The sequence below is a fragment of the Elgaria multicarinata genome, chromosome 10 (assembly GCF_023053635.1).
Source record: "Elgaria multicarinata webbii isolate HBS135686 ecotype San Diego chromosome 10, rElgMul1.1.pri, whole genome shotgun sequence".
Classification (NCBI taxonomy): domain Eukaryota; kingdom Metazoa; phylum Chordata; class Lepidosauria; order Squamata; family Anguidae; genus Elgaria; species Elgaria multicarinata.
This window is the reverse complement of record NC_086180.1, coordinates 68066408-68083212: the sequence shown is the minus strand read 5'-3', so window position 1 is coordinate 68083212 and position 16805 is coordinate 68066408.

Here is a 16805-nt window from a genome sequence, read left to right as displayed (position 1 = left end):
TGCATCAGGGGTCTGGAAACAAAGCCCTATGAAGAGAGACTGGGCATGTTTAGCCTGGAGAAGAGAAGACTGAGGGGAGACGTGATAGCACTCTTCAAATACTTAAAAGGTTGTCATACAGAGGAGGTCCAGGATTTCTTCTCAATCCTCCCAGAGTGCAGGACACGAAATAATGGACTCAAGTTAAAGGAAGCCAGATTCCAGCTGGACATCAGGAAAAACTTCCTGACTGTTAGAGCAGTGCGACAATGGAATCAGTTACCTAGGGAGGTTGTGGGCTCTCCCACACTAGAGGCCTTCAAGAGGCAGCTGGACAAGCATCTGTCGAGGATGCTTTAGGGTAGATTCCTGCATTGAGCAGGGGGTTGGACTCGATGGCCTTGTAGGCCCCTTCCAACTCTGCTATTCTATGATTCTATGAACCCAGTCTTAGCTTCGTTGTGTTTCAGATTTGTGCAGGTTCAGAACATTATATCTGATCTGTGTACAACCTTGATATTGCAGTGAATAGACTGTTTAAAAGTATTTTAATCCAGTAAGTGCCCTTCCCCCTTATCCTGGTACATGGCCATGGGGAAGCTGTTGCAGGTGTGGGGGGAGAAGAGACATGGTCACCCACCATTGGGTGGGCATTTGGCACCAGTAGCTGGGGAGGGGCGGCTGCACCTATATATGGTGACTGTGCCCAGCCCTCAAGGCTCTTCAAATCGCGGCTCCCACCCTCCCTCCCTATATGCAGTGTGGATTTTTCCTGGTCAACCTTTTGGGGGCCGAGTAGGAATTTTTGGCACATAGTCTGATTGGCCTGGGCTATGTGTCTTTTCGCCTACTTCACACTGTAAGAGGGGAGAGAGTGTCTCAGGAATTACAATGTTCTGATTCTGGTTAATTTGGACACATTTGGCTCAGGCTGGTAGGCCGGGCACGCTTAGAAGAATGGGATGGTCATCATTCTGTGGCACTGTTGTTTGGTGACAGGTGTTACCTGAGGCCTTCTGCTGAGGGTCGTGCGGCTCCAGTGGGGGGATAAGGGCACCTGCGAGGCTGACTCTCGTCACTCCATCCTGTGTCGTGTGCCCCAGGGGGTTATTGGCATGGGTCGGTCTACCCTCCCCCAAAGGTGTATGGCCTGGGTGTGACGATCGTCTGATGCCACTCTCCAGACATAGACTACTTCACCCGATATAACACCTAGCTAGTGGTTGCCGTAGATTAGGGCCTGCCCAGTTTCTCTTTGCAGATCTTTAATAAATGTGGCCTGAATTTTATACCATATACAGTTGTCTCATCTCGTTATTTCCCCCTCCTTTGCCTGCAACATGAGTACAGGGATTTAGCCTGTATTAATAATGGATTTTAAGAAACTCAGAATGTATAGGCTAATTAAACACCTACTAGTGCATGCATTCTTGAACCTGCTGGAACTGTGCTTACATCAGTCCCTCTGAAGGATTTCTAGGTGTCCCACAATGTGGAATTTGACTGTTGGCATTTGCAATGTGGGGTGGATGCCTCAGATTGGAGTAACCAGAAGAATTTGCCCAAACCTGAACAGCAGTGAAGCTAAATATGCTATAAATATGGGTTGGAACACATTCATATGCTGATTTCATAGCCATAGCTAGTGTACCGCCTCAGAGAGGCATTACTTCTCTGTGTTGTTCCCTTAATAAAGGAAATAGACATAAAATCCCATACTATAATTGTTTTGCATGATTTGTTTCTCACTCACTGTATTAACCAAGGAGGTGGACAGGGTACAGATTGAGAAAAGAAGTCTGAACATTCACATAGATTGTATACAATTGTATATCCACAGAGTTAGGAGTGCTCAAAGAAAGGCCCACATTTCTTGCAGGGTCTTTGATGAGCAATCACAGTAATAGTCTCATATTCTTAGTGATTATTTCCCCCTGTTACTCATGTTTACTAAGACTTTATTAAGTCTATTCTCTAATTATACACTTGAACCTATGTCCTAATTTCATGCTGCCCTCAGAATTATTTGGACAGTGCAGAACCACTCTTGTTCTCTGGGCCTTTTCTCTGGGAATGGTTTCCTCTTCTGCTGTGTTTGATTGTAAAGAAAGGTACACAGAACATTCTTACATGAGGCATTAGTTGCACACTCATCATTCCCTACTCATGATTGTTTACAGGTTCTTTAGATTGGCTATGTGACCTTCCAATTTTTCTTCTGCTTTTAAAGAGAACTTTTACATAGGTTTTTTTTAAGAGCAGGGAAAATGCGGTATTATTTGTGATAGCAAAGAATTTTTTTTTCCATTTGTACATTTGTAGTGCCACCTAGAAGCCATGTCGTGGAAAAGCAGGAAAGGAAATGCTCTTGGTGTAGTGCTTGGATCTCAGTTCTGCAATGAAACCAAAAGTAGGCTTAGCAAATTAAGTGTCCCATGTAGAAAAGCCCACAGAGACAGAAAGAACCATGCAATGCTGCAAATCCTGTCCACTTTGGCTCTGGTTTTGCTCACCATTGGATGTGCCCCATCTTGACCCCATGGGTCAATAGTCCTTCAGAGGACAAAAAGGTTCCTCACCTCTGATTTAACATACACCCTGATCTTTATGCTGATGTACAGTCTAATCCTAAAGGAGCAGGACAATATGAAGCTTATCATCTGCCATACCAATGAAGCTCTATATCCATTTAGCATCCAGATTGGAAACACTGCAGCTTTTGATCAGTCTCTCCTGCTGGGCAAAAAACATTCCAATTGATGTTGCATAGGAAGGCAGGAAGGGACTCCTTATACCCCTGCCAAGAGCAGTCCTTGCACAGCACACTCTATAAGACCATTAGAACGTAAGAAGTGCCATGCTGGATCAGACCGAGGGTCCATTTAGTCCAGGGGACCAACAAAGCAGGACACAGTTCAACAGCACCTTTTCACCCATGTTCCCCAGCAACTGGTGCACATAGGTTTCCTGCCTCAGATACTGGAAGCACATTGCCATCAGGGCTAGTAGCCATTGATAGTCTTCTCCTCAAGGAATTTAACCATCCTCCCCCCCACCCACCGTTAAAGCCATCCAAATTGGTGGCCATCATTACATGTAGTGAATTCTATAGTTTAACTACGTGCTGTCTGAAGAAGTATTTTCTTTTATTTGTCCTGAATCTCCCATCAATCAATTTCATGGGATGACCCTGGGTTCTAGTATTATGGGAGAGGAAGAAAAATGTCTCCCTATCTATTCTCCATACCATGCATGATGTTGTACACCTCTATCAGGTCTCCCCTTATCCTTGCTTTTCCAAGCTAAACAATCCCAGCTATTGTAACCTTCCCTCATAGGGGAGATGCTGCAGCCCCTCAATCATTCCAGTTTCCCCTTTCTGCACTTTTTCCAGCTCTATAATATCTTCTTCTTTTTAGGTGTAGTAGTGACCAGAACTCTGCGTTCAAAAGTAGAACAGCTGAAGCAAGAAGATAAGCTGGGAGAAAGGCAATATGGCTTACATTGCAAGAGAGTTTCTTGAAGGGCTGGAACACATAACTTAACAAGGGCAGGAAGGTTCTGTAAGCATTAATTTCGCCAAGACCCCAAACTTCTCTTAAAAAGACATAGGCATAAATCAGGGTGAGGAACTTCAGGCTCAGGGACCGAATCCAACCCTCTTGGGCAGGGCTGGATTTACATACAAGCTAAACAAGTTACAGCTTAGGGCCCCACATTACAAGGGGCCTCGCATTAGAAAAAAAATGTTTACAATATTGCCTCTGATCGCAAGTATTAAATCACATTAAAAAACGTGTTGAATGTGCTTTTTTCCCTCAGTTTATACTTCATTCATATAACTTTTGTGTTATATACAGTTTAAATTTTTGATTTACGTATATTGTCCTTACAAAAAACCCAAGAAAATGTGCAAATAATAATTACTTATTGTGATTTACACCTAATTTTTATATTATAACCTTATATTGTATTGTTTAATTGTGTTATGTGTTTGACAAACTCCAAAATAAAGAACGCGCACACATATAACTTGCATTTTTAATACTTATATTACATGGCTATCAGATTCCATTTAATTGTACAGCCTGTATTTTGCATTTATTTTTATCCTCTTAGCATTTTAACAGTCTATAAATTTAATTTTAACTTTGCTGTTCTAAATTTTTATTTTATAATTGTATTTCTGCACTGCTGCTGATTTTATCCTGGTTGTGCATCTATATTGTATTTTATATCATGTTTTTTATACAATTTGTTTTATACTTTGAATGGTTTTAATTTTTGTGAACTGCCCAGGGAGCTCCGGCTATTGGGCGGTATAAAAATGCAATAAATAAATAAATAAATTTTATTGTTTGTTGAAGTGGGAAGGGCCACAACAAGTTTAATAGCTTAGGGCCACAACAAGTTTAAATCTGGCCCTGCTCTTGGGGTCCCAACCCATTCCTCTAGGATTCCCCAGAAGGCCACACACCCGGCACCTACCTCCTTTCCTCAGACCACTCGCCATTTGTTGGTTTCCTGCCTTTGTGCAGTTTTCCCCCTCCCATTCTAAAAGGTTGGAAGGCATCTCCTAAGGCTTCATTACTGTCAGTAAGAGTCTTAAGGCCACTCCTTTTGCCTCTGGTCCTGCTCTTCAGTGCAATGCCAAGATGAATGGAATGACGCCATGATGAAACTCGGTGGTGGACCTTCTCTGTGACAGCACCCGCTCTCTAGAGGCCCCTTCTTTGTGCAGTTCATCTCCTGAAGATATACAGGAGGTCCAAGAAAATCAACAGGAACTCACTACTCCTATCCCTTTCTTGGCAAATGTCATCCCACAGGGTGAACAATGCAGTTCTGTTCCAAAACTGAATACTGATTGGAATGTATCTAGAAGATCAGTTTCATTCAACAGTGCCTGCTCAAGCACCTTGCTCAGGAAGGGGATGTGAACAACTGTCTCATAGTTGTTAAAATCTTCCAGGTCCAAGTTAGGCTTTTTCAGGAGTGATCTACTTTGAAGAGGCAGGTACCATCCCCTTTCTCTTGGACCCAACCAGACATCTGTTCTCTATTAGATGGAATAAGCCTTGAAGGGCAAGACTCAAGCACATAGATGGTTGACCAAATTTGGCCAAGCACCTTGTCCTTGGGCCTCAACAACTGAAACTCATCAAAGAAAACTAAACCAGATGGTGCACTTCTACTAATGGAACTGCATTAACTGTGGTGTCCAAGTCAACCAAACTAGTATAAAAATACTACCTGGGTGGGTATGCAGTTCAATATCTATGTTCTAAAGTTTGTAATGTGTGAATTTGTTCTCATATTCACACACGAATGCAGGAAACATATTTCCTGTGTATAACAGGATAGCTTTTCTATGTCAAATATACTAACAGATGATGTGGGATACCCAGACCATTTTTTTTAAAAAAAAACATGAACAGCATTTTTATGATTTAATACACTATGCCATCTATAAGCCAAGAGAAGCAACTTCATGAGACCGATCAAGCATTTATGGATTTTCAGCAGCCTTCTGTACATCAGCTTATTTTTAGCAGTGTTTTATTGGCTGCCATACTATCTAGTAATTTATGGAAGTGATTGGAGATAGCATCTTCTTGTCTGAACTCTTAATGCTTGAATAAAAGCAAATATCACTTTCGAGTTCCATGTGGGAATAGTTACTGCAGGAGGGAACTTAGCCATTCAGATTTCATACTGCACATTTTGCTACAAAATGACAACCAAATGTACTTAATCTACACATCATGATGTGCTAGTATGCCTCATTGACATATAACATGGCTCATCAACCTCGAAATACTTTTCAAATCCAAGAGCCATTGGTACCAAAGAGCAACTTAGTTGGAATCTGACGAACTGATATATTAGCATTGTCAATGTAAATTCAAGATGATGGCAACAGCTGTTTTGGAGTCTACATGGAATTAAAAACCACTGAAGAAATGACTAATTGAGTGGGAAATGCAAAACTTCAGAAAAAGTAGGATAGTACTTGCATTTTGCTGAATATCTTACAATTCTTCCTTAAACACAATTATTTTATTTATTTATTTTAAACATTTATATCCCGCCCTATATCACTAGGACCTCAGGGCAGAATACAGATAAAATCATACAATATAAAACAATAAACACCATTAATCAAGTTAAAACCAGTATATAATTTAAAACCAGTAAAAACAATTAAAACAGTTAAAACAATGTGCAAGCCAGGTGAATTTAACCATTAAAGGCTTTGTTAAAAAAAAAACAATGTTTTTACTAGGGATGTGCTCCGCTCCGATTAGGAGCGTAGAAGCAGTAGCGGATTGGCCTGCTCCGCCTTACCCAGAGGCGGAGTAGGAGCGGACCGCGGACCCCCTAGAAGCAAGGCGAAGAGAAGCACCCATTTTTCGGAGCTCCGAGTTCAGGCGGAGCGCTCCGGTCGCCATCTTGAAAACATTTCGCCATAGGATTGCATTGCGGCAAATAATCGCGCATAACTACGTTGTTTTTGAAGCTATCATTCTGAAAATTCTTGTGCACAGAGAGTCGTGGATGGGGGTCATTTTGAGACCACTCTCACCTCTCTGCGTTGTCTGGGTCGCGTGCTATATTTTTGTGAAAATCGGGTCAACCGCGCGGCTCAAACGGCGTTTGGCTTTTCGCCCATAGGATTGCATTGAGGGAAAGAATCGGGGATAACTGGGGGGGGTTTAAGCTATCATTCTGAAAATTCTTGTGCACAGAGAGTCGTGGATGGGGGTCATTTTGAGACCACTCTCAACTTTCTGCATCGTACGGGTCGCGGGCTATATTTTTGTGAAAATCGGGTCAACCGCGCGGCTCAAACTGCGTTTTCGGCTTTTCGCCCATAGGATTGCATTGAGGGAAAGAATCGGGGATAACTGGGGGGGGGGTTTAAGCTATCATTCTGAAAATTCTTGTGCACAGAGAGTCGTGGATGGGGGTCATTTTGAGACCACTCTCAACTTTCTGCATCGTACGGGGCGCGGGCTAGACGTTTTTAAAAAATCGGCGGGAAAAATACCTTTTTCAAAGGGCTGAGGGGCAGAGTCAGCTCCCGGTCATGATGATCCCAAAGTTGGAGGAGGGCATAGGCAAAACAGGTAACTTGGGATTCTGGGAAACTTCTCTTTCTTCATCTGAACGGGCTTTCCCCCGTGTTTTTTAACACAGTAGCCCCACCAAATGCACAAACACAACCTGAAATCATATACTAAGCCAAGAATAAGAGATAGAAACACAGCACTGCTCCCCACCTTAACCTTGGTGAACAACTGAATCGATGTGGTGCAAGGGGATGAGCTCCCCTAGGGCATCTCATCGTGGACGTGCCCCCACTCTCTCCTGCACTGGAAGGCCATTAGAGCCTTCCAAAGAGAGTAAAACGGTGGAGCAATGCCTATCATGAGTTGAAGTGAATGGTCACTTTTCAGTGGTGGAGCAATGCCTGTTATGAGTCGAAGTGAGCGTTTTACTTCTTCTCAGAGCTGTTGGTGGCTGTCTTGAACTGGCAGCTACTTCCCCCTCCCCCGGGCACGTCCCCCTATTGCTGGTAAAAGACAGATATAGCCTTTTTAAAAAAATTCTTCTTGCTGTTTATTGAGCAACACTGCTGCTTTTAATTCCACCCCTCCTTTGTTTATTGATTGATTTATTCCATTTTATATGCATTACTGGATTATCCTTGGCTCACTTCTTTATGCCCCCAGAAATGCCAGCTGCATGCCTGCCTGCCTTCCCTCCGTCCTCCCCTGCCCACCTCGCAGGGATGTTGTGTGTGGGGTGCCCGATTTTCAAAAATTCGCCAAAAATCAGGGGATGATGGGATTGCTTTGAAACTTGGCGTGCGTGTGTATATCCCCATGAGGTGTCATGGTGCCAAACATGAGGTTTCTAACTTGAACAGAAAAAAAGTTGTATAATTTTTTAGCTTTCAATGCAAGCCTATGGGGGGGGGAAACGGAGCTCCGGATCCGGATCCGGAGCTCCGGGCGGAGCGGAGCGGAAGTGGGCGGAGCGGGGGCGGGGCGGAGCGGCCCGATCCGGAAAATGGCGGATCTGCAAGTGAAGCGGAGCGGGGGGTCCATGCACACCCCTAGTTTTTACTTAGTGCTGGAATATAATCAGCGTTGGCGCCAGTCGGGATTCCAAGGCGAGGGCATTCCACAGTCGGGGTGTTGAATAGCAATATCCTGTGGAAGTAATGGGATCTGTGCACATCTCATATACTTGGTGCTTCTCTTTACAAACACAAGCCCACCTTCCTTCATATTTTCCCTGGTTTGGTGCACTGAAAAGCATTGGGAAGAAATGTGTATCATTTCTGGCACTTACACATCACACCACACATCTCAACAAGCAAGGTCTTAGGCTACCTAAGGCTATCACATGCTTTGCATACAAAAGGACCTGGGTTTGATCCCTGACATTACCAAGTAGGGTAAGGAAAGATTCCTGTCTAAAACCTTGGAGAGCAACTGCTGGTTAATGTATATCCAACACTGAGCTAGATAGAGAGTCTGATTCAGAATAAGGCAGATTCCTCTGTTCCAAAGTACAGTAGCTCACAGGTATCGGACATCATCTATCTTGCCTTTGGCGGCATTGGTTGCCTATGTTGTGGGGAAAGAAAGATTTTTCCCATTTCTCTGAATCGGCTACGGACAATAAGTTGTTTTTGCTTCCTGTGTGCTGCCATCCCAGGCAATCTATTTGTTTTCTTAGGTGTGCCAGTGAGACAAGATGTTGGAGCAAGGAGAACACACATGTGTTTGGCATGTTTTCCAGTGCTGGATAATAAAATAGATATTTTTGGAAGGTCTGGGTGTACTTTTGGAGGGGGTTCCAAGAGAAATGGGAAGGGCAGTGTTTCCTATACAGGCTTGGATGAAATTGCTAGAGCAGGTTAGGGTACTTAGGGGATGTATCATCCGATCACAGCTCAAAGAGGTGGAGGGTGGATATGAACCCCTTGACACCATAGTTTGAAAGAAGAATGAAGTATGAGATAGCGTTATCATTCCGCCACTAGTTTTCTACCTTGGAATTGGAAGATGAGCTTAGAATTGGAATCGTATAATTATGTCAGATGAAGCCCTTCAAAAAATTTGCAGTGGCACCGAGGACGGGCATAGCTATTGCCACTTTTAGCAGCTCTGCCTTTTTCAGGACAGTGATGGCTTTAGATATGCAGAATCATTTTCAGCACAAGGGATGAATTCCATTTTGGAGACGCTCCTGGTGAGTGCAGTTGAATGTAAATGGGGACAGGGCCAAACTATGAGCATGTTTTGGCTTAAAGCTCTTTGTGAATGGAGAAGGAACCCAGGAAATAAAGACATGGACACCGGAGCTTTGGGATAAACTAGGGCTTCTTTATTAATAATGGAAATTTACATCTCCCTTGGATCCCCATGTGAAAGTGCAGGAATCTATTAGGTCCTTTCCTCAGGCATCTAGCCTGCTGTGAAGCACAAGCCGCTCTGCTGAGCCAGGAGCCAAGTCAAACCCAGCCCCTCTCTTAGGCTTGGCTCCATTGCGAGTGTGGGGAGACCTACCTGCATCACCCCTGCCCGGGGCCACAGAACGCTGAGTAGATGAGACAAGAAGGTCCCCAAAGGCAAACCATATTCTGGTACAAGGGCCACATGACTCTGGAGGAGCAGGCCTCTGGATTTGCCAGTCACCATAAAGATGCCACAGTGCTTACCTATCCATGAGCCTGTTTTGGCTTGGAGCTCTTTCTGTCAGCAACTAGGTATTAGGAGAGGCATTTCAACCTTCTAGAATGGGGGCGAGGTTGCACAAAATCCAAGAAACCACCAAATATTTGGTGGATGAGGGGAAAGGGTGGGTCCAAGAGAAGGAGTTATAGCCCTGTGGGTTCCTGGCATGGATGTGGAGGGAAAGGCACCGTAAACTAATGACAAAGGAGGAGGCAAACTCCAGTGCTCAAAGGAAGAAAGTTTTTTTGTGCTCTATGAGTTTCAGAGAAGAAGTCTCCTTCTTCAGGAGCTATAAAACAAAAAATTAAATTAACCATAAGAGTAGTATCGTATAGACAACACCCTGATTCTTTTTAACAAAGTTTTAGGGGCTTTTCTACATAAGAATACTATATTTTCTTTAAAAACTTTTCTTAAAAAACTTTAAAAGTAAATACCCACTTCTAATATAATATACATTGTTCCCATGTTTTTACTCCTATCTAATTTTAGACATTAGTGAAAACACTACCTTTTTATAATCACATATCCCTTTGAAGAAATAAACTCCTTACACTCTTTTCATGAATCATTATCCTCCCCATTTCCACAAACATAAACAGAAACCTGGAGGGCTGGGTTGGGAAGCCTAGAGGGCTGGATTTGGCCCCTGGGGCTGATGTTCTGGTCTAGTTGAATCTGGCATCTGCTTCCCACAACATTGTGCGATTTCACTGTACTAAAAGCTGACAGAGGACTGTGCTCTTTTTGAAGATGGCTTTTATTTGAAGGGTTGACCTGTCCAATTCCAGTTTAACGTTAAAGAACTACAAGAACTCTTGCTTGTCAGAACTTCACACCTGGACATCAGGCTGAACAGGAAGGCACACAGGTCACCTGTGCACAGTCTTTCACACTATGGTGAAATCACTGTATTTCTATTTAAATTATAATAATTTTTAGGTTTGCACCCATACATATAATTAGCATGTGCAAATGTTACATGAATCAGTGTCCTCTTTTGTTCTCCTCTATAGGGATGCATCTCCTTGTTTTGCCAATTATTTTGTCAACAGTCAATGGTACTTTTTGGATATTCAGTGGCAATGAACACACCAATGGGTGAAGAAAAGAAGTTTATTTAGCTATTGTAGTCTTATAAAGTGTCATGGGGTGCCCTTGGATTCTAGTATTATCTTTCTGAGGCCTTGAATGTTCTCCTTTTTTATCCCCATCATCATCATCATCACTTCCACCACCACTGCCACCATCACTACCACAACCATCACCACTTGTGGTGACACTATTCAATTAGAAATCTCAGAGTTTAATTATTCCTTTAAAATAATATTAATATCATTTGCATTTCATCAGGAATTCTGATATACTCATACTAATGCTGAGTAAATGAGCCAACTTTTTGCTTAAAGATATTCCAAAGACTCGATATAATTATTTGAACATATATCCATCATGGGAAGGACAAAATCCTATTACGTGGAAAAGACCAGGAACATAAGAAGCTGCTTTATATCAAGTCAGACCAAGTCCCTTTAGCCCCATATTATCTTTAACATCCTTCCCCAACTGAGCACCCTCCAGATATGTTGGACTACAGACCCAATCATCCGCAGCCAGCATGGGCTGGTTGCGGACAACTAGAGTTGTAGTCCAACACATCTGGATCCTGCCAGTTGGTCTACACTGCCTGACACCAGCTTTTCAGGGTTTCATACAAGTGTCTTTCCCAGCTGTGCCTGTGCTCTACCACTGATGGCACTGGGGTTATCAGTTAACGCCAATCAACAGCATTATTCTCTATCCCACTTCCTTCCCTTCTAAGCTGTCAATCTTAGAAGGGAAGGAATCTGATTCTTTAACAAGAAATTCTGTCAGGATAATATTTAAATACGCATTCTCTCAAAATTTATATTTAAATGCACATTTGGTGTATTTAAACTATCAAGAATGGTGTCACAGCATTTGGAAAAATGTGAAATTTAGTGGATAGACAAATGATGAATCAAAAAATAACTCTAACAGAAAATTCCTCTGTTTGTCACATATTGCCCTGTTGGCCTTGAATTCCATGATGGTTTTCATGTGCATGCAGAACTTTACATAATCTGTCCCTATTAATGGGTTGTTGTTTTCCTGCATGCACCTATTGAGATGAAGTATTTATGGGATTTTCTGCCTGAATAACTTGGCTAGCCTTGGACACTATGTGCCTTGACTTGGAAATGGCAGCATTTTCTCAGTGGGGCATTGGTCTAACATATCAGGAATGTAGAAGCAGCTGTAAAGCATGGAATGGCTGTTTGGATGGGGATAAGAGGAATATTAGCTGTGTGCTTCACAACTGAGGAAATGCACATGGCTGTCTAAAAGTCTCAGTATTTTGTCAACCAACATGGGTCATGCTGGGAGTTGTAGGACTCTTTTCTGTCTAAACATACATAGGATTGCACCCAAAGGGCTCATCTACACCAAGCAGATATTCCGCTATGAAAGTGGTATATAAAATTTAGGAGCCACACTACTGCTTTATAGTGGTACTGAAGTGCACTGACAACTGTCGGAGGCCATGACACATCTACACCAAGCAGGATATTACACTATGAAAGAGGTATGAAAGCGGTATATGGTATGTGTCATGGGCCTCAACAGTTGTCAGTGCTCTTCTCCTCTTCTCCCAGGCATTTAACAACATATGCTGAGTTTGTTTATTTTCAACAGACCCCAGAATAGCTGTTTTTATAAGGATACTGTGTTTATGCTTTTTATGTTTTTAAACTTTGTATATTCGTTTTAATGATTACTGTTTTTAACTTTTGTAAACCACCCAGAGAGCTTCAGCTATGGGGCGGTATATAAATACAATAAATAAATAAATACCACTATAAAGCAGTAGTGTGGCTCCTGCCTTTTATATACCACTCATACCACTTTCATAGTGGAATACCCTGCTTGGTGTAGATGAACCCTAAGTCCGATAAGTAAAATTATTGAGCTGCACCGCTACATTTGCTGTTCTAATTCAAGCAGCAGACTGTCTTGGGTGGGCCCTGATTACCTGAAAGCAATGAGAATGGCTACCATGAAGCCTCATTATGCTTTGACTGTGTTTTTATATTTTCCATATTTTTTCCTATCGAATAAAAAGCTTCAATATATATGGACAAAATTTATGTTTTGTCCATAAATAACTAAATGTATATAAGCTCAAAATCTAATGAAGTAATGTGCATACTTGTATATAAAAACGGGTAGCTGATATGTAGCCCAGTGAGTATGTTTGGATGCAAATATGTTAGGCAGCCTGATTAAAATGCAATGAGGACATGAAGGAAATTCTCAAGCAGAATACCAAAAATAAATTACAATACGAATGAAGACTTCCGATGACATGCTGTAAGAGAAGTCAATTTTCATCACCTACTAATCTCTAGAGTCATTTGTGGTTAAAAAGAAATCTTGAAATGTTGCCCATAAGATTTATAATACATTTATAATAATCCTTTTTTTGTTTTTTAATAATGAAAAGAATATAAATAAAATCTGATCACAGCCTGAATGGAAGGAAGCTGCTATGAAGTGGGTTTTCAGCCAATCGACAGTCTTCTGTTAAGAGAATAGTAAGCTCAACCCATGAACTGGGGCACAGGGATTTACATTGTTTTATGCTGTGAACCTTAACACATTTGGTGGGGAAAGAAAAGGCCAAATTTCCACAAATAAATAAATAAAACTCCATGTAGGAAAAACTACCCATATAAACTAACTATAATATTTCTCATGAGTACTTGGTTTGCTGTGATTACATGACTTTGCAAACCAATGTGTAGAGCCTTCAAATATACAATCCCAGCAAAATAAACAAATCCATTACAAGTACAATTATGTATACTATTTATTTCCTCTAAAGGGGGAGACTAACTTCCTCTAGGAAGACATGTAGGATTGGGTGTAGTGTGTTCATTGCTTCCTTACAGGCTGATCCCATGACCCTGCCATGCTGGACGGCCATTATGCCAGCATTACACTAGTCGCTAGAACTGACTAGGGTGGCCATGTGGCCTCTTTGACAGCCAGAGGACTGTCCTCTCTTTTAAAGATGTCCTTGATTTAAATGGCTGTGCAGTCCAGTTTAAAGAAAAAGAGCCACCAGAAATAAGAGCTGGGCGTTGAAATTGGCCATCAGCAGCACCTACACAGCAGACTGAGCAAGGCACAATGTTCACAGTCTTCTCCACTATGGAGCAATGTATGGTAGTTCTACTTAAATTATAATAATTCTTTCTAAATTTACATATATACATATCAATTAACATATGCAAATTTTAATGCAAAATTGTATTTTGACATTTTTGAGTGTGATCCATTTCCTCTTTTTTTTTTTTTTTGCAGTTCGTAAGTGGCCATCCTAGAAGTGACTAGTGTAACATAGTCTCCATAATCTTATGTTTTTCTAACTACAAAATAAAAAGTACAAGATTAGCAATAGAAACACCAGCTAACGTAACCACATTAGTGAGTGGGTGAACCTCCCTGGTTAAGTGTTGGAAGTGGACAAGGAAAACTCAACTGTTTTCCTGTCACAACCCCGGTGATGACATGAAGCACAGAATATGGTTCAATCCTTGCTGTAACTGCACCCAGTGAGCCACCTTACTTGGTTTGGTGTTCTGGAAAAGTGGGAGACCTCTCTTCCTCCTCTTCTCTTTGAGGCCTGGCACAGAGGAGCTAAAGTTGGGGGGAAAATACCTGACAGCTAGACAACCATCTGTAAGGGATGCTTTAAGGTGGATTCCTGCATTGAGCAGGGGGTTGGACTCGATGGCCTTATAGGTCCCTTCCAACTCTACTATTCTATGATTCTAAGGCCTTAGCTAGACCTAAGGTTTATCCTGGGATTGTCTCAGGGTCATCCCTGTTCATGTAAATGACACACAGGATATCCCGGGAGCAGGCAGGGACGACCCCGGGATAAACCTTAGGTCTAGCTAAGGCCTAAGTTTAGTGGCAGGACATCTGCTTTGTATGCAGAGGTGCCTGACATCTCCAGGTAGCATTGGAAAAACTCCTGCTAAAGAACTCCTGCCAGTCAATATTGACAATACTGAGTTAGATGGACCAATGGTCTGACTCGGCATAAGACAATTTCCTATGCACTACTTAGGGATGTATGGATCCTATGCACTACTTAGGGTTGTATGGATGTAGTTAAATCCATTCTGTCTGTGACTCGTTGATTGTCAGGCATCTTTTGTTCTGTCGTCCACTTATTGATGGAATCAGTTTTTTTTTTAAAAAAACCAGAATTTAATTCTTTATGCACTAATTCACCCTTGCTGTCTTTATGCACCCTTTTATGATTAGATTGGTGCAGAAAATTAAAAACTTCAAACATGAAAGTAGCAAAAAGCTACATTCTCGCTTATCAGATGTGGATCTTTGATCTCACAAACAATGGGTTGTTATAAAAGCAGCTTCCACCTGCTTTGGCCAAATGATTAAGGGAATTATTCCAGGTTTTTGTTGTTTTTGTAATTTGTCATTAATGATGCAAATTACTTTTGCTAATGACTTTAGAGTGAGCAAAAGACTCTTTGATGGGATTTGGCAAAAAACAAAAAAGATGTGGTTATAGCTTAATTTGGTGGGACTTCAATGAAACTAATCTTTAATAAATTTGATCATCAGCTCCTTAGATCTACTTTTTCATTGTCTTTGGATAAACCAGCCATGTTGGTGAGGAATTTCTAGATCATTCAGGTGCAAACTTCTTCCCCATCAACACAGTCCAGGAAAAAAGAGAGAAGAAATTATACATTCTTTGCTTCATTCAAAAAAGTAATGCTGTCTACAGAGAGAGGAGAACTTAAGAATTCAAGTTAGGAGAGCATTAATTTGAAGCTGAGAGACACAGGATGCTCTGTATGAACAAGACCAAGGACTTTTAACTTGAGCTGTGATCAGCTTTCACCAAAAGTGAAATTTGAGCTAAATTGGGAGGATCCTGCTTCAGCAAAACATCCAAGGACATTCGCAAGGACCTAAAAGAGCTTTGATCAAACTAGCAATGCTTCTTGGCTGCATATTTTATTTTGTGATATTTTTATCCCTAAGTGGAGATTTCAGTCCAGATCAGATCAATCCAGTTTAAGTTAGGAATGATTGAAGATTTCATTTAGTCTGCATTTTGAAGCAAACTAGCCAAAATATCTCCTGGACAAATGGGTGGATCAGAATGGAATTGTCCTTCTGATTTCTCAATTCCCTGACTTTTGTGACACAGTTCTCAGTTCAAAAGAACATCTCAAAATGTGTATTAAAATCCATATTTTATGTTAAAATGCCTAGAAATGTACACTTAGAGGGAAAGTGCCAGAAATGCATAAATGGAACACTTTTATCACAATAATACTATTTAAATATGCATTTTCATGGTTTTTAAGATTAATGTGGAAATGGGATAGAATGGACATGCAAATGCATATATTTAAAACTGACATAGATTGGAAAGAGGCTGATTTAGCCAGTGCTAATCTACACCCATCATTTTATTCTGTACATCTAGTGCAGTGTAGTATTTATTGCATTTTTATACCACCCAAAAGCCGAAGCTCTCTGGGCTGATCACACAAATTAAAACTATTCAAAATATAAAACAAACAGTATAAAAACATGATATAAAATACAATATAAAATAAAAATAGAAGGCCCAAAATACTAAAACCAAAATTGAAAAACAATGTGGTGATAATGAGCTAGTAAGTATCTTTATATGGGTATGGAAGGAAAGGAAAGGAACCTCTCGTGCCAGCACTTAAGTCATTGCTGACTCCTAGAGGGACGCCTGCTTTCGCTGACATTTTCTTGGCAGACTTTGTAGTGGGGTGGTTTGACATTGCCTTCCCCAGTCGCAGTTACCTTTCCCCCAGCTAGCTGGGTACTCATTTTACTGACCTCAGAAGGATGGAAGGCTGAGTCGACCTGAGCCGGCTGCCTGAGAACCAGCTTCCGCTGGGATCGAACTCAGGCCGTGGGGAGAGTTTTGGTTGCAGTAACTGCAGCTTACCACTCTGTGCC